This window comes from Mauremys mutica, chromosome 24, assembly GCF_020497125.1.
Source record: "Mauremys mutica isolate MM-2020 ecotype Southern chromosome 24, ASM2049712v1, whole genome shotgun sequence".
Taxonomy (NCBI): domain Eukaryota; kingdom Metazoa; phylum Chordata; order Testudines; family Geoemydidae; genus Mauremys; species Mauremys mutica.
In genome coordinates this window covers 8,959,263-8,977,856 of record NC_059095.1, presented here as the reverse complement: position 1 = coordinate 8,977,856, position 18,594 = coordinate 8,959,263, and the positions used below count along the sequence as shown (strand labels likewise).

General features: G+C 52.1%; 1 protein-coding gene across 3 annotated transcripts in view; it reads left to right on the top strand.

The window, feature by feature from the left end:
- NRTN (neurturin) overlaps window positions 1-18,594 on the top strand; it is an 86,861-nt gene that overhangs the window by 24,031 nt on the left and 44,236 nt on the right. The window contains exon 1 of one of the 3 annotated variants that reach the window (XM_044998863.1): window positions 13,352-13,413. The exons of the other annotated variants lie outside the window; for them this stretch is intronic. The gene's annotated coding sequence lies outside the window, so the exon portion shown is untranslated. Of the gene's footprint in view, window positions 1-13,351; window positions 13,414-18,594 lie in introns of those variants that run through there. 3 annotated transcript variants of the gene reach the window in all.

Sequence of the window (18,594 nt, the reverse complement as noted above, 5' to 3'; positions counted from 1 at the left end):
ACGGGCGGGGGTCCAGATGTTGCTGGTTTGCTTGCACAGATCCAGTGGTCAGGCAGTTGGTATCAAGATTCCCCTCTGTTCCCACGTCTCTGCTCCTGCCAGATGCCCCTGGCTAAGGTCTCCTGGCAAATCTCATCTCTCCAGGCCTCAGTTTCCCCTCTGTAACATGGGAAAATATTACCCACCCTTTGTAATGGACTTTGAGATCAGTTACTGAAAAATGCTGTGTAAGTCCTGTGTGGTAGGGTTTCTTTGTACTTACGGTAGCACCTGGGAGCGCCAGTCATAGACCAGAAAGGATGCTAGGAAGTAAAATACAGTCCCTGCCCCAAAGATCTGACAAGAATAATTACTCTAAATGTGTTCTGTTCATTCTCCCCTGTGGGTTTTAACTGTCTTGCTTCCGGTTCATATATATCGTTTGTACATGTAAACTCAGCCAGGGCAGAGGAACTGCCTCTCACGGGATGTCTGTGTAACATCTAGCATAACGGGGCTTCCGTTAGAGCCGGTGGCCTCTGGGTGCTACTGTCGTACAAGTCATACATTTGGTCAAGTATTTATAGCATCTGCCTAACATGAAAGCACCCGAGTCGGCCAACGGGGTGCTGGCATGGCCAGCCTCTTTTGAGGTCTGGTATCTTCTCAAAGCCTCAGTGCCTGGAGTCATGTGATTAGGAGGGACACTCCGCTTTCATGTCCAAACAGAAGTACATTTCTCGCCCTTGCAGTTGCAGGGAAAAGCTTGAAAACGTGCCCCAGGGGCTCCATAGCCAGCAGGCAGTTAGAAAACCCAAATGTCATTGCTTTAAAAAAAAAACCAGTTATTTTAAGCCACTTTCATGATGGTGGGGGCCTGACTTGTGATTTTAGGATGCGGGGGGGCGGGGCATGCAACATTGAACTCCTCAGGGGCTGGAAGTGGGCAGATGGCTAAGGACCTTGCTGACATCGTAAGATAAAAACAGAGCCAGGCGGGCTAGCTGCAGCGATTGTGGTGGCATCTTTTCTTTGTCCCTCTCCGGGCTCAGCAGGCTCCTGCGAGGCCGGGCAGGGAAGCACGTTTCTGATGCGTAACAATTATTTCCCTCGCCCGGGAGATCTTTCTCTAGACGCTCCAAGGCCTTCCGCGGCTGACTGTGCTCCTGGCGTGCTGGGCAAAGCTTCGGTAAAGCCTCAGGCGTCTGTCCCCTTTCCCTTGCCGCTTTCACTTGGGTGACCAGACGTCCTGATTTTCTAGGGACAGCCCCAATATGTGGGGCTTTATCGTATACAGGCGCCTGTTGCACCCTCACCCCAGTCCGGACTTTTCAGACTTGCTCTCAGGGCCGGTGCAAGGATGTTTCGCGCCCTAGGCGAAACTTCCACCTTGCGCCCGCCCCCGAGCCCTGCGGCAGCTCCCTGCCCCCCTGCCCTGAGGCACCTCCCCCGCGGCAGCTCCCCCCACTCTGCCCTGAGGCGCCCCCCCCCGCGGCAGCTCCCCCCACTCTGCCCTCAGGCGCCCTCCCCGTGGCAGCTCCGCCCCCATCTGCTCTGAGGCGCCCCCCCCCGCAGCAGCTCCCCCCCACTCTGCCCTGAGGCGCCCTCCCCGTGGCAGCTCTGCCCCCGTCTGCCCTGAGGCCCCCCCCCCCGCAGCAGCTCCCCACCCCAGCTCACTTTTGCTCAACCCCCTCCCCGAGCCCTGTGGCAGCTCCCCACGCCCCCGCCCTGAGGCACCTCCCCCGCAGCAGCTCCCCACCCCTCCTCCGCCCTGAGGCGCGTCCCCCTCTGCCCTGAGGGGCCCCTCCCAGTGGCAGCTCCCCCCCCTCAGCCCAGGGAGCCGTGCGGCAGCTCCCCGCCCCAGCTCCCCCCTGCCCCGCCTCCTCCCTGAGCACGCCGTCGCCGCTTCACTTCTCCCGCCTCCCAGGCTTGCGGTGCCAATCAGCTGCAAGCCTGGGAGGCAGGAGAAGTGAAGCAGTGACGGCGTGCTCGGGGAGGAGGCGGGGCAGGGGGGAGCTGGGGCGGGGAGTGGTTCCACCTAGGTGACCGCCTAGGTCGCCTAATAGGTTGCACCGGCCCTGCTTGCTATCTGGTCACCGTAGCTTTAATCCTCTGGTACTTGTGCGGCTGAAGAGAAATCCTGGGTCATTTTAACTGGCGGGCGTCATAGTATTGCCATGGAGGTCCTCTTGATTCCCTGCTTTGATTTTTAGCTCTGGTGAAAGGTGTGAGGTTGAAGACTACGTGGGGAGTGGGAAGGTCTCTCTCTAGCTGGATAACAGGTGCAGCACAGGTAGCATCAGCGTGAACTGCCCCCTAAGCTTGAGAAGTAGCGTAGGTCAGTGGATAGAGCCCTGCATTGCAGGAAGCGCGGGTCCTGTTCCCAGCTCTACTCTTGCCTGCGGCGTGACCTTGAGGAAGTTCTGTGTCTCTGCTTTCATCAGCTGTCTAATGCTGAGCAGGGACTGCCTCTCGCTGTGTGTATGTACAGCATCTAGCGCAATTGGCCTGTAATCTTAGCTGGAAATTTTAGGTGCTCTAGTAACGCCGGGCCCGTGAGAGATCGCCAACAGTCTGACAAGGCTTCAGCCTGCATGGTCCTTCCACTGCTGATGCAGACATGATCATGGCTTTCGCTAGGTTGTCAATGAGACCCTGCCAACTCTTTTCACACGGGCCTGCAAAGAGCCGCCCGCTATTGTTGTGTTTATTAATGCATCGGGTTTGTGGGGGTTGTGTAATCTTGAAACAAGGAGAGCTGGATCATGGCATGAAACTCTGTATACAAGCACAGTTATGCCTGCACCTATGTAAGTTACTCTCTCTCTGGCACGTCGCACATCGGTGTGTTGCCAACAGGGCCGGCTTTAGGCTGATTCGCCCAATTCCCCGGAATCAGGCCCTGTGCCTAAGAGGGCCCTGCACTGGCGCCTTTTTAATTTTTACTCACCCGGCGGCACTCCAGGTCTTCGGCAGCATTTTGGTGGCAGGTCCTTGAGTGCCACCAAAGACCCGGAGCGAGTGAAGGACCCGCTGCTGAAGAGCCGCCGAAGACCCGGAGCGCCGCCGGGTGAGTACGAATTGGGCCTCGCACTTGCTAAAGCCGGCCCTGGTTGCCAAACCGTTAATAGCTCTGTATTAAAGGCACTGGGGAGGCAGCTTATGAATGATCTGGAAGAGGGAGTAAACAACATGCTGATGAGGCTTGCAGATGATAGTAATTTGGGAGGAGCAGGATGGAGAGAGAGAGAGATTAGTAACATGGGCAGAAAACAACCAACTCCGATTCAGCTGGGAAAAACGTGGCCCGTACACCCAGTGAAAATGAATCCGTAAGGCACAGAGCTGGGGAACCAGTGTAAAACCCTAAGATAAATTTTGGGACCCCCCCTTTAGCCTGTTCAGCAACGCACTTAACTAAGCACATGCTTCAAGCTGAGCATGTGTCTAAGTGTTTTGCTAATCAGAGACAGGCTTAAGCATTGCTGGACTGGGGCCTAGGAGAATATTTACAGGTTACAGTGCTCTGATATGAGCAGTGAGGGTGTAATTAAGACAGAGGCCAGCAGCACATAAGGAACATGTTTTGGAGCAGATGTGAAGGCACATTTCTCGGTATGATCCAGCACTTTTAAGTAAAGCTCTGCTCTGAAAAGGGCCTGTATAAAAATAGCCCCTTCTTATTTATCAGATCTCTCTGCTGTGTGCATCCAGGTCCGATCTGCTTGCTGCACTGACCGCAAAGACCTCTCCACTGCTGGTATCACTGCCGAGCTACCAAAGCTAAGAGAGAACGAGCTGGAGCCTATGTGTCCTTATGCAGCATCTTCCGCATCGCGTACTGATGCCTTGATTCAGCATGTGCTTAAGTCTCATTGACCTCAGTACATGCTGAAATGCTTGAACGTTGGGCCTAGGGTGACCAGATGTCCCGATTTTATAGGGACAGTCCCGATATTTGGGGCTTTTTCCTATATAGGCTCCTATTATCCCCCACCCCCTGTCCCGATTTTTCACACTTGCTGTCTGGTCACCCTAGTCGGGCCAGACTTTTAAAGATATTTCGGCACCTGCCAAAGATTGGTGCCCAGTGGGATTTTCAAAAGCACCTAGGTGTCTAACCCCCAGAGGGACTTTGGAAATTCCAAGTAGGCCCCTCTCTGCCCTTTAGGGTTCCTGAGGACCTTGAAAAATGTGTCCCTTAGAGCCTATATTCCAGTCGATCAATTACACCTGTGCAGACTCACTGGCGACTGCACAGGTGTCATTAAGGGCCAAAAATGGACCCTCAGACTCTTGATTGCAGGTGACGAAGGATATACCAGAAGGAAATTGGATCCCAGGCTGAATTGGCAGCGCTGGCAGTTAGAACAAAAACCTCATCCCTTTACCTGGAAAGTGCACATGTTTGATCCGGAGTCCCTGAGAGATAATAAACGTTCTGGGAATGGTAATCATAATTAATATGGATCCTAATAATACTTGGCACCTACGCCAGCCCCATGAGTCGGTTGCTGTAGGTCACTTTTCAGAGCAGACGAGCACTTTAGTTTTGTAATCTGGAAATTGCTGGAGTGAGGCTAACAGCGCTCGGGAATGGCTTGGTGACGTATAAGGAACGCTGTGGACGGAGACTGTTGGGAACATGTTGAAACCTGCAGTGGTTCAGTTCACGTAACACTGATCAGGAGGGCACATACCCTGACAACTCCTTGCTCGAATAAGCCGATTCTCCAGAATACTGATTCACATCAGCTGTACTGTTCCCGTGTGGAATAAAGCCAGGTGTTGCAGATCAGACACACTCGCTGGGAGCGGGATCAGAACTCTGTCCCTTGAGCCCCAGCACGCAGGCCTGCTGTCATATCAGCAGAGCTTGTCGCTAAATGGCAGCGACTCCCCCATGATGTTACGTTCTACTGGAAACCGTGCCCGACTGGGGCTGAAGTGCCTGTGGCGCCCTCTAGGGGCGAGAGTGCCACAGAGGCTGCAAACTGTGGATGGCCGGGCTCCATTGCACGGTTGGTGTCGTTGGGTGTAAAGGCAACGCGGGGCTCGTGGTTGAGCCAGCCATTCTGGCATCCATGAGTCTTTGTCTCCCTCTTGTGGGTAGTCCGTGTCTAGAAGCATGCGAGTCAGCTGGAGCCTTTGTAGTAAGAAACGTGGGTTCTTTCGCTCAAGCAGCAGTAGCAGCGCCTGCTTTTGAGACCGAAGGTCGTGGTTTTGCTATAGAGGGGTTGTGTTATGTTGTTTGTAGTCATGGACCTGTGGGATAGATCTGACTTTAAAAAGTCCATCTCCAAGGTATCATCAAACCTGACCCCCCCGCCCCCACCTGAGGCTGAGAACAAGCAGGAGAGACTTCAGCCCGAAGGTCTCTTTACAGTCAACTGCACATCCAGTAGACAGCTGCCAGCAGCTCCTAGGTCACGTGAGAGAGGGAGTGATTGCTCAGGGAAGGGATTTTTGCAAAGCTTCATCCAGAGTGGTTCCGGGCAGAGACTCCAGAATGCATCACAGACTGGCCGCAGGTAGGCAGTGCACGCGGGTCACGATCCTTTCCTAACTGCCACCTCCTCCTCCCCAAACTTTTCTGACTCTCCACCCTCGTTAGCTATTTCTCGCCTACCTTTCATGTTGCCGTTGTCTCTCTTCAAGGCATTGTCCCATTGTGAGGAATTTCGCGTTTGTTTGCACTTGCGTTGCTCTAAGTGGTTCAAGATGCTTCAGGAGCGAGGACGGTAAATGCTAACATGATATCGGGCTTTGCTCAGGCCAGAATCCACTGGAAGGGTTTAGCAGAAATTGGATTTGCAAATCTCTAACGGGTTCCCTCTGTCCTGAGCAGAGCCGAACAATTCAATCCTCGGTAGAAGCTTTCGTGAGCCGGCAACTCCTGTGCAGAAAGGATCAGGAGGGAAAGGGCAGAACTACAAATTGCTTTCCTTGTGGCGTGCAAGCTCTAATCCCCCCAGCATGAAGGATGGCCAATGTACTAACTTTAACCCTCCACATATATCGTCCTATCTGCATGTTTCTCATCTTCGATCTGGTTTACATTTAAAAGTTAGGTTGATTGTAGCTATGGCACTCGGGGTGTGAAAAATACACCACCCCCCATCCCGAGCACATTAGCTATGCTGCCCTGAGAGTGTAGATATGGCCAGTTAATGGAAGACGTCTTCCGTCAACCCACCGCTCCGAGAAGTGGATTTCCTGCACCGATGGAAAAAACCTCTTGATCTCTGCAGGAAGCATCTCTGCTTTGTTTTGTAACACATGCTTGTTAATACCTGCCCCGGCCATAAATAGCACTTAACTCTGGGATTGAACAATGTTCCAGGTCAGGCGTTATGAGGCTGGTAGCAGTGGTGTTAGTCTGGGTTCTGCAGCTTTGCCAAGAGTTAAGGCCCAGATTTAAAAAAAATAAAAATTGTAAGTCAGGCCCCTACATCCACACCGGCGCCCCTAAATAAAGGCCTCAATGGGAGCTCTTGAGTTGGTAAATCAGCCACATATTTAGGTGTCTAAATGCAAGTTGAGAAGCCCAATTTTAGGCATCTGTTTTGGAAAAATTAGGAATTAATCTCTAGTGCCGAGCTTCTCAGCGGGGGGATTGGGAACAGCTGGCAGGAGGTTGCGATCACCCTCTTTCGGTCCAGGGCTGGATCAGGGAGGAGGGCTGAATGTATGGGGGGAGGGGTCCTGGCACTTTTGTTATGTCGTAATGTGCAGTCCTAGTGAGGAAAAGGCCGCGATCCCCCCACAGCAGTGAACCAGGACGACTGGCCTTGTGTCTGGCCCAAGACACTTTTGATAGGCAACCTGTGCTGTAGGACCCAGGCTTGAAAAGTGACCTGCAAAGGGAAAACTGCTTCTTTCTGATGGATGAAGGCTCGGGAGGGAGCTTGCTCTGGGCGGGGGTAGAAGGAGGGAGGGTTTATTTGTTTGTTTCACTCGCTAGAAATTCAAGTATCGTCTGGGCCCAATTCTCCCCTGCCTGACACCCTGGGCCATCACTCACCCCATGAGGGCAAAACACTGTGGAATGTTAATTGTTTATTCTCCCCTTGAATCAGTGTGTGAAGAAGCCAGACAGGGGAGATTGTCCCCAAGAGGCAGGGCAGACAGCTGGAGATAGTAAGGTAGGCGATTGACTGGTGACCAGGAGGGTGAGGTGATATCTTTATTGGAACAACTTCTGTTGGTGGAAGGGACAAACTTTTGAGCTACACAGAACTCGTCTTCAGGACTGGGGGAGGAAGCGGGAGTTGAGATGGGGCAATCAGAGGATGTTAGAGAGGCAGCAAAGGTGCAAGAATTTATTGACTTTTTTGCATCAGTTTTTCTCCTGGAAGTTGGGGAGGGTTTTTGCAATCCCTCCGGCTCGGTTGATGGGAAATCTCGGCGCGTAACCGTGCCAGGGAGGGAATTCTCTGTGGTGGGGGCTGCCGATGAACTTGTGGAACTGGAGCATAAATCATCAGGACCAGATGTTATTCAGCTGAAAGAAACTAAGTGTGAAGTCCCAGGGGTGGAAATGCTCAGGAGTCACTTCCCACAAGTCAGTGGAGCTCTGACAGTGTGGAACCAGGATGGAAGAGACAAGAATTGGCACAGAGCCCACATAGTGTGCTTAAAACCAGTAACTTCTGCCCTGTTACCTACAAGAAGAGAGTTAATTTATCATCAACGGAATAAAGTGATGGGACTGATTCTGAGCTCACCTAACTTCCTTGATCTTACACCTGATTTACACCAGTGTAAGAAATGGCTCTGGCCCAATGGCTTAAATGGTCCCATCAAGATGCACACATACCATAACTCAGTAACCTTGACATATTCTCCTTTAGTGGCTAGTCCATATAAAAGGGTAATGATCTACTACTGCTACTAGCTGTTTGAATTGCTTCTTTAGCTCCAGTGGTGGAGCCCTTTGCTGTCGTGCTGAAAGGCCCACGTTCAGTTCCCTAAGGAGAACTGCTCCGTCCCTCCCAAACTCCAGTACTGTTGCTCTCGCTCGTTGTGTCCTGCCTAAACTTAGATCGGACGCTCTTTGCATTTGCCCTGGAAATGCCTAGTGCAATTTTGGTTTCCCTGTGATATTTAGCAACGCTTCCTGAAGAGCAGGGAAGTTGCTTGTCGGGGGCCTAGTTTCAGAGAAGGAGCCAAGGAAAATGCCAGGCGCAATTAGATGTGATAAGTCTAATCTTGGTGCGAGCCCTAGGACAGAGTGAGGCTGTGCAACCCTGGGCCATGTTCGGGCCCGACCACCCTGGCTTTTGTAAAGGGAAGCTCCTGCTCGCTGAGCTACTGGAGGAGGCTGGAAGAGCTGGTCACAGAGTCAAAGGCGGCCCAGTGTACTTAGTGCGCTTGGAATTGCAGCAATTTATAAAAAGGTTATTAAGGAAAATAACTAGCCATGGGGGACAGGGCATAGTCTCCTGGTGGATTTCAAATAACACCACCTCTTTTCATCAGTAGATCTCAAAGCGCTTTTCAAAGGAGAGAGGTGTCCCATTTTACAGGGGGAAAATGAGTGGCCAAGTAGTTTGCCCACATTTACCCAGCAGTAGGACTAGAACCCAGGTTTCTAGAGTCTCAGTCTAGATCCAATAGGCCACACAACCTCAAAGTGGTTTCAGGATCAGGTCTGAAATTAAGTGGATTACAGAAGCCTAGTGTCTGGCAGCTCTAGTGCGGACAATAGCAGGGTGGCCGGGAGAGGGGTATATTGGGTGTGTTTAGAGGGTCAAGAAAGCTTTCTCTGCTCTCCCCTGTCCGGTTCTCTGAGCTATTCCCTGCCTGGGTGCAGAGACGAGAGTGCGGAGTGGCTTTAAAGCGATTCCCCTTGGGCAGCAAGGACTCTTGCTTCTGCAAGTCAGGTATGTGGCTTTGAAGTTCCCTTTTGGTTTTGTCAACACAGCGTCCCTCTCTGCTGGGTAGACGTTCCCTTTTGGGAGACTGCAGCTGGCCTTTCCTCCTCTCTGAAACGGCCTTTCCGAGCGAAACCTGCTGGTGCAGGCGTTTAGGAAGCAGAACATTGCGGCTCATCTCTGGACCAGCGGCTGGACAACTGAAGGTAGTGAGAATGCCAGAGCAGGGCTGGACACAGGACAGTCAGATGGAGGATTCTAAGCTCCTGATCCGCCTTTCTAGTACCCGCTGCTCCCAATGGTCACGTTATATCCTGTTGTTGCTTGGAGTATTTCAAAGCAGAGCTCCAACAAGTGAAGGAGTGAACGGAAATTCTTCCTTTGGGTTCTGCACGGAGGCATTTCTAGCACTTGTAAATCCCCTGGTTGATGGGGCCATTAAAATAAGTTTGGGAAACTTAATGGCCTGTGACTTTTGCCATGTTTTTGTTCCATGAAAAATGACACTTTCCATGGAAAAAATGGTCCACTCGCCCCATGGGACGCAGCTAAACTCGAGCTGGATGGCTTGTTTCTGCTGGGCCGGAGTCAGGAACATGTGGTAATATGTAGAAAGTTTGAAACGATGGGAAAGAGGATGAAATGTAATAATCTGACAGCCCTTGGCCTGGAAGGACAGGGGAGGGCAACAACGTGACCGGCGCTGTGCATGGGATGTGGCATCGAGGGTCTGACACTGGGGCCTCATTGTGCTCGGGGCTGTACAAATACAAAGGTTGCGTCTAGAGGAGGAAAGTAGAGTAGGCTTGAAAATGTTGGCTAATACGATTTTGCACACGGCTTGGCACCTAATGTGGACAAGTCTGACACCTTTACTAGCATGTCGGCCTGTCGTGGTTGACTCTACTCTCCGGCGATGACTGGCGAACACTAGTTAAAATCATGGTCCCTAATGTATTTTCAAACGGTGCTGATTGCCCTAGTCTAGACAGGCCTCTGACTCTGATTTGAGCCCAAGCCTTCCTTCCGTCCACACACAAATCAGTCTGACTCAGGTCAGCAAGCCCTCAGGACCCAGGTCCTAGGGCCTTGCTGGGGTGGATGGTTAGGGTAGGTCTACACCGCAAGGAAAAAACCCAGCAGCAGCGAGTTTTTCAGACCAAAAGTCAGTTGGCCCAGGATCATGGCGCTAAAATAGATGATCTCACTCAGGCTGCAACCTGGGTTCTGAGTCCTCGCCCCCATCAGGCTTCAAAGCCAGAGCAGGAACATCTCTGTGGCTTTTTTAAAGCCCTGTTGCATGAGCCCAAGTCAGCTGACCTGGGCTCGAAGGTTCACTACTGCAGACGTTTTTGTTCTGCAGTGTAGTCGTGCCTTCAGACTCCAGGTCCCGCTGCATCTCAGGGCTAGGTCCTGTCATTTTGCAGTGTGGACACAGGTAAAGCTGCAACCCCCCGTCAGAAGGTCCGCATAGTGTGGATCTGAGACCCAGCCCCAGGTCAACCCAGGTTTACAAAGTAACACAGATGCCCAGGGCTGGAAACACCAAGTCACAAGCTTAGCATGTAATGGAGACATCCCCTAACAGGTCAGTTGCAGAGCTGGGACTAGAATCCAGCTGTCATGAATCCCAGATGAGCACCCTGCCCACTAGACCATGCTGCCTCTCTAGCGAACTCATTTCTCCTTCCATGTGTGCCAGCGCAGACCATGCATCTTAACCTGGATTTCCCACTTAACCTGGAGGCGCCCCTGTGCAGATCCACGTTAGCGTGGAAGGGTACACACCACCAATATACCCTTCTACACAGGGTACCAGGGCAACCCTGGTGCATCAGGATCATCTTTAGCATGTCACGGACACCTGCACTCTGTCGAAATCACGCTAACCCGCTCTCACTCAGCTTAGTGAAAGCCTGTTTCCACCAGCCTGCAGGAAAGCAGACATGTGACCTAGGCAGCAGGTCTCTGCCAAATATCAGGCTTCTAACCCCAGCCTCTTTAGGCACGGGAACTGTTCTAACAAGTCACAACCATTGTTTCTTTTAATGCCGGAAATGGTTGGTTGGTTTCTGTCGTCCTCAAAAAATGGCTAAACCTTTTGAGCTGAAATTTTCCATCTGAACGTGGCTCTCTGGAATGGAAACCTTTAGGGTTGAACAGCAGGTGTGGCCAGGGCGCTGGGCTGGAATTCAGAAGACACGGGTCCTCTTCTTGGCTTGGCCACTGATCTGCTGGGCGACCAAGTCACTTCCCACCCTGAGTCTGACTTGTCCATTGTGGACGTACAGCTCCCCGTACGATGAGGCTGTGATCTTAGTTGGGACCTCTCAGCGCTACTGCCGTGTAAATGATAAGTGGGTCACCTTAACTATAGCCCGGTGACTGTAACACTTGGCTCACCTCACCTGTAGGCTCCTAGTTCAACCTACAAGCACTCAGATGTGCACGGTCTTCCTCTGCCTGTCAACAGGGCAGCCAGACATCAAGAAGAGGGTTGTGCTTGCTGGTTTTACCTCTTGGAACCCACTGGGCTAGTGGATTTCTCCGAGCCTCCCAGAATCGTTTCGATAACAAGGTGGTTCCATGCTACTCACTCAGTTGACTGTTCCAGCCATCCAACCCTCTGGCCCCATCTCTCCAGACCCCTAGGATCCAGCATGGGAGCCAGGCTGGTGTCTCCTCCCGCTTTGGCTGTTCCTCAACCCTTGAACCCGCCAATCTGGTGATAACATTCCAGCACCCAAAGGCACTCAACAGGCATTTGTGGCTTATTATCTTGCAACCGAATAAAATCTTGCGTGGCTAATTTGCTGAGTTCCTTTGTAAATAACACCATGCCAAAGCAATCATCTGTTGTGTAACATCTGCTGGCACCAGATCTGATCTGTGTTTAAAGAATGCAGATGCCTGAGGGGAGACCATTCTCTCTGGCAACCTTCTTGTTGTTGGGCCATGCCCAGAGATTTCTCTTCTCTCCTCCCTCATTCTTTACTGCTGATGACGTGGGAATGACAGCAGGATCTATATTGCCTTGGCCATTCTATTACTTATTCCAACACGAGGCGGGCATGGGGTGTGACATCACAGTCGTTGCCACAGCAACCAGGTGGTGCGTGGTTAGGAAAGATGCTGTAGAGAAACCATGGACCAGCGGGGTGGGAGAGCAAAGTGAGTCGTGTCCCGTGGCTGGGACGGAGTCTTCATCAGTCACGGCTGGCCAAGCCCACAGCTGACATGAGAGAGCTTAACTTCAAAGGCGGGGAGCTTGGTTTTCTTTGCTACCAGGCTTGCAATTTGCAAGACAACTGCCAGCATTTCTAACCCTTTCCTCGCTGATCACCCTCGTTACCTCCAGTGCTGGCCTTGCCGATCTATGGACATGGGGCTGGACAGCCAAAGGGTGCCATCAGCAGGGCTGGATGAAATATGGAGGCAAAGGGAGGCCTATGGAAAGAAGACAGCATCATGTCTGTTGGTATGACAGTAGTGCCTACAAGTCACCAGCCAAGATCAGCCCATTGGGCTAGGCACTGTACAGCTATACAGGCCCTGCCCCAAAGACCAGACAGACCACGGGTGAAAGGGGAAATGGGCTCCGAGTGGGGACGTGACTTGCATAAGGTCACATCGCAGATCAGCAGGGATTAGAACCTATGTCTTCTGATTCCCACCCTAGTCTTCCTACCTAATGGGCCATGCTGCCAGCATCTGAGCCTAGGTGCATCTTCTCCTCTTGTGTGCAAGGACACAGACCATGCCCAGGGGCGTTTCTCTTTGGCCATCAGGGCCCGGCAGACTGATGACGGCGCAAGGCAGCCATGCGAGGAAATGGTCAAATAAAATGTGCCATCCACGTGGGTCCTTAGCGACACGAAGGAATGTTCTGCACGGGGCCGTTCCCCTTTATGGCTCTCTCCTTCTGCCAGTGCCGTTCGTTTCTTACGCTTTGTAAAGAAGGGTGGGTATCACTTCCCGAACTGGGCTTCACGGAGGAAATCTAGCAGCATCAGGGGCAAGGACCTAGACAACAGAGTCTGCGAAGAGATTCCCTCCCTAACTCTGTCAGCTGCATATTTTGCCTGATTAGCGAAATAAGAACCAGAATTGGACCTCCTGGGAAGGAATGCAAAGGCGACCCGGCTGCCTCCCAGATAGCTAGGCTGGGCGTCTGTGTAACAACCCCTTCTTCATGGTTAGGAGCTTGTCTGCTTTGCCAGGCGAACCGCACACGGTCAAAGGATGTAAAATAGGAACTTAGCCCCCCCCCGGTTCCCCCTTTGGGGGAAATGGAGAAGTGTTCCGACCAGCTGGCTCCTCCCTAGTATCCGGCACACAATGGTGAATTTAATATGATCCTGGTTCCGAAATGGATCCGATTTGTGCCACCTTCTCCCATGTGAACATCAGGACCCTGCCTGCGGCTCCTTATTCCCACAGGGCTTAGATTCGCTCCAAAGCAGAGGGGCCCGTGTACCACTCAAGTTCCACTTCGAAGGCAACGTGTGACTTGCAAGAAGCGGCGCCTAGGTCTTCTGCTGGTCTCCTCTGCCCAGCGGTAAATTTAACCCCAGTGGGGAGGAGGGTTGTACAGTGGAGGAACTGGATGATCAAACTGCTGGAGAGGGATAGCTCAGTGGTTTGAGCATTGGCTGCTAAATCCAAGCTTGTGAGTTTAGTCCTTGAGGGAGCCATTTAAGGATCTGGGGCCAAAATCTGTCTGGGGGTTGGTCCTGCTTTGAGTAGGGGGGTAGATTAGATGGTCTCCTGAGGTCTCTTCCAACCCTTGTATTCTATGATTAAAATCTGCAGATGAGATGAGTGGTGAATTGTGAACAGGAAAGTTGTGGGCAGGGAAATACAGCTTGCTTGGGAAACTTGGCACAGCTTAGCATGATGACTTTACTACAGTCCAATACTGTGTCTGTACAATCAAATGCACATCGATCTTAATATACATCTTACAAACTCTCACTGTGATGCTGTGGGAAAAAGGCCTCATGTGATCCTCGGATGTATGGACACTGGAATATGGAGTGAGAGTAGCGGTGATATTGTCTCTTTATGTGGCATCTGTGAGACCATTGCTGGAATACCGTGTCCATTTTTTTGGTGCCTGTAGTTTGAAACAGATGTTGCAAAATTGGAGAGGATTCAGAAAAGAAATACAAAAATCATCAGAGGTGTGGGAAACACCCCTGGCACGGTGATTTAAGGGACTCCTGTCTGCTTAGTTTGTTGAAAAGGAGGTAATAAGGTGGTTTCATCACTATAACTATAACTAGCTACGCAGGGAGAAGAGATCTGATACTAGAGGTTTTTGTAATTTTGCAGACAATGGCATAACAAAATCTGGGGCTGCATGCAAAATCAGCCATTGGTTGGTAAAGAACTGGATTAGCTCAATTGATATAAACCAGGTTTGAATCAAATTAAGAGTTTTCACACTCTATTCTGCACCAATATAACTAAATTGGTTTTTTTAGGCCAATTTAAGGTTAAACCAATGCAGCTTTGACTATAGGCAAGGCCTGCTTTAGGAGATGAATGGGTTGTGACTATACCTGGCTGGGTTCTGCAGATCAGGTTTTCCTAGGGCTGGGTGTGAATTTTCTGTGAAGGAATCACAATTTTCTTGTTTTATTCTTTATCCTGCATTATTTGCCAGACCGTTTTTGCATTTCTTGACCCATCGCTCGTGATATGTATTCAAATGAGCACAGTTTTGATTGGACACATGGGTCACGTGATATGTTTCTGTTTCATGATTGGATAAGTCTGCTTCTCCATCCCCTGCACCTTATATATTGATTTACCCTGGGACAAAAATGTAACCACTGCCTGTCATGCTGCTCCGTGTCGTCTGCTTGGGCTCCCCACTCTGTATCCACCTGTTGTCTCTTGTCTTAGATTGGAAGCTCTTTGGGGCAGGGACTGTCTTCTGTTCCGTGTTTGTCCAGCACCTAGCACAGCGGGGATACAAATAATAAATTAAGATGATACTTGTAACAGGGTGGCTTGACCCTTGAGGGCTGGGCAACTCTGATTACATTGGAGAATGAGTCACACCTCCGAGCGAGACGGGTGATTGCCCCGTAAAGAGCATCAGGAGGCTGCGATGAAGGGAGGGAAGGTTCAGAATATGGTAGAGACACTGCAGAGAGTGTGAGGACTCCCGTGGTGTGACAGAGGAACCCAGGGAGGGAGAGGCTCCACTGAGGAAACCCGGATGGAGTTTGGGCCTAGCGGCCAGTGGCTGAGCTCCAGCCAGGAAAAGCTGGGAGACGGGCTGTGAGAACAGAGGGGGCCAGAAGGAGAGCTCTGGCGGTGAGGGAAGGCACCAGAGCTGTTGTTTTGCCATGAACTTCCTTTTTGGGGCCCTGAGGATTAAGAAATGGCTACCCCGCTCCAATACCAAATCAGAACAGGAGCAATTCACACCCCTTTGCACTCTCTTTGCATCGGTGCAAATGACCGCACCGGGGCGAGGTGGCCTTTCAGCCAGGTGTCCCAGACGACGCTTGTGATGGCAAATTTGAGACTTACTTTTTTGCAAAACTGGCTTAAAATTCCCGGCTTCTGCCAATGCTCCCGCTCGTAAACTGACTCGCGAGACGCTAAGGCCGGCGGGGCAAGAACGGAGTCGCGGCGCAGCCATTTCAACATCCAGGCTGAACGTTTGCTGGGGGGAGACTGGTACTGGGTGGATGCTGCAAACCATGGAGATACTGACCGGCTGCTTCCGGAGCCACCTTCTCCTGTGTCGCAGGGACCTCGTTGCATTTGCACAGCTGTTCGGAGATGTAAAACAATCCCAACTGTAATTCACAACGAATGTAAATTTCATGTCAGGGTAGGGACGGCACAGCTGGCTGCTGGTTAGCATGTCCTGCCGATTGGTGTTTCCATCCTGCCTGGAATGCAAGAAATCCCCTCACATAGTTGTGGTCTCCTTGTTGTCTGTGATTCTGCAAATCTGGGATGCGTTTAGCTGCTGCGGTTTTGTGCCTTCACTAGATACAAGGAGGCGGAATATCCACTGGGGCGCTGCAGAAAGGCTTTTATTGTCATCCAAAAGGCTTCCCCAGAGAAGGTGGTGTGGAGGGAAAAGGCGTCAGTCTTGGGGAGGCTGGCCTCTGAGGAGGGGCGCCGGGGGAAAGTGGGGGTTGGGAGGAAAAGGCTTTTGTGTTTTCTTTCCCGTTGGATGGTCTGCACTGATGATGGGAGGGAAAGCGGAACCATCTGGGGCGCACTGAAGCTCTGGTTTTGCTTAGGCTCGGGTGGAGATGGCCCGAGAAGAACGAGAAAAAAAAAAACAATAACAAGTCGCCATGTGCGTGGGTCTAAAATATTCTTTCCAAGAACATGTAGCAGCAGGGCCAGCCCCAGGAGATCAAACGTCACGGCTTGGGCCCCTCCATGAGCCTGAGATGGCTTTAAAAATCATGCCGTTTGAAGAATAGTACATTTGGGGTTCTTGTATCCGATTCATAAACCTTTAGGGGGTCACGCTCTGGTCTCATTTTCAAGCTAGTCCTCCAAGGGCTAGAAACTAACTTTTTCTTTTTCAATGGGAGCTGAGGTTGATGTGTAATCCTGGGACTCCGGCAGCTGGAGCTTCAAGAAAAAATACCAATTATGGTGCATTTCGCGATAAAAAAGGAGTTGGTACCACTGAGGTAGCCTTGGTTCCCTCTGGCCACCTCCTCCCAGCCTGCAAACAGCACCTGTTGTTGTGTTGGCAAGCTCTCTTTGCTAGGGCTGGGTAGGGTCATGTATGGAGATGGTGGCCCTTCCCTGGTGACTCCCCGCGGAGGACGCGGGGAGAGAATGCTGTAGGGGATTCCAGGCAGAGGAGCTATGGCTGCTACCTCCTGGGCTGGGAGATCAGGTGTGCATGGGGGAAATCTTGCTGTGTGCCTCTGGGATGGAGGAGACATCTGGGGTTGGGGTGTGGGAGGCATATCCCCATGTATTGTGTATCTTGGAAGGTTTTTCTGTGTGCATCTGGGGAAGCTTTGGGGGATAATCTGGGCTGGTTTGGCAGGTGGGGAATACGGCTTTGCCCCGGGCCGATCTGGGCTGGTGGAACAGGCTTGATATCAGGATTGCGGGTGGGGAGAATTAATTGCTGGGCTCGGGGAGTGGGCAGATGTGGGGGTGAGAGCTCCAGCCGTGGAAGGGCCGAAATCGCCATCCTCAATAAATAGGGTTTCCAACCGGAAAGTCAGGTCGAAAAGGGGACCTGGCAGGGTCCAGTCAGATGTGCTGACCGGACACCAAAGGTCCGGTTACCGCGGGTGGGTGGGGGAGCGTGGCAGCCTGTCGCCCGGCTCTGAAGCGGCGGCTCCTGTGGCGACACGCATACACCGGCTCGAGAGGCCCCTTCGAGGAATACACGTTGCAGGGCTGTGGCAGAGACCAGAGTGCAGGCGGGAGGGCACGGCGAGCGGGGTAAGGGGCTCCCAGCGGGCATGGAACGTTCCCCGGGATGGAAGGAACATGAGCTGCCCCGCCAGCCAGCGCTTCCCCCGGCCCTGCTCTCAGGCAGCTCCGGGGCAGGGAGGGCTCCAGCGGGCGGGGAAGGGCGCTGCTGGGCAGGCAGCTCAGAGGGAGGTGGGAGGTTGCCGGGCCGTGTCCTAGCTCGCCAGCGGGGCTGCCCGGTTGCTCCCGTGCGGCTGCTCCCAGGTGGCCTGCTGGAGCTGGGGTTTGCAACTCATGCTGGAGTTGAGGGAGGAGAGGAGCAAGTGGGGGGAGTCTTGAGGGAGAGGCAGGGCAGGGTGGGGCCCTGGGAGAAGGGGCGCATGGGGGGGCGGGCGCGCACACACACACACACACACACACACACACACACACAGGAAGGAAAAATCAAAAGCCAGACCAAAACACCTACTGTAACCTTATAAAAAAAAACCCTCATGCTTTTTTGGGGGTGGGGGGGAGGACTCCTGATTTTCGAACATCTGAGTTTAGCTTTCTGCTGCAGCCGGCGCTGGCTCCCTGTGTGGGTCGTGTTTCACTTTGTGCAGCTTTTACCTCATCCTGGGATTTGCCTGCTTTCTCCTTTCGATTCAGGGGGTTTTAGAAGCAATTCATTTCCCAGAAGTGGGTCGGTAACTTGAGATTTTAGTTCCTTTCGCGCGCCTTTCCCCCCCCCTTCTTCCTTTCCCTCCTCCCCCAGTTCTCCCGAAGGAACGTTTTTCCCTCGTTCCTCATAATGTATTTCTCTGAACAGCCTGCAGCCCCATCCGCCCCAGCGTTTGGCGCTTGGCTGCGTTTGGATTCTGGGCTGACAGACTTTCTCTACTGTCTTTGCGAGCTGTTAATTCAGGCGGCTTTTCGGACCGGCTCTACTGCGTCACGCTGCTCATCCTCGGTGGCCAGGCCGCGCCGTGCAGGAGTCGGGTTTTGCTGTGTGGGCTCTGAGAAGCCCCCTCACAGCAAATGCTGGCGTTATTTTACTAGTATGTTGATCCTGAGTGGAAATTGTTTAATGCCGAGTGAGTCACTAAGGCCCAGGAGTTCAAAGCAGCTCGGTTCCCATTTAAGGCACTAAAATAAAGAGGGTGGCAGGTGGAAATTCTCTTTGATGTTCCAGCAAGGCCTTGATTTTGAGAGAGGCTCTTGGCACCAGGAGAGGGATAACTTTTTGTCCTTATGAATGATCACAGTATGGGGTTCAAAAATCACGCCAAGCCCCAAAATTATGAGCTTGGCTTAAAAATCAGCAGATATTACA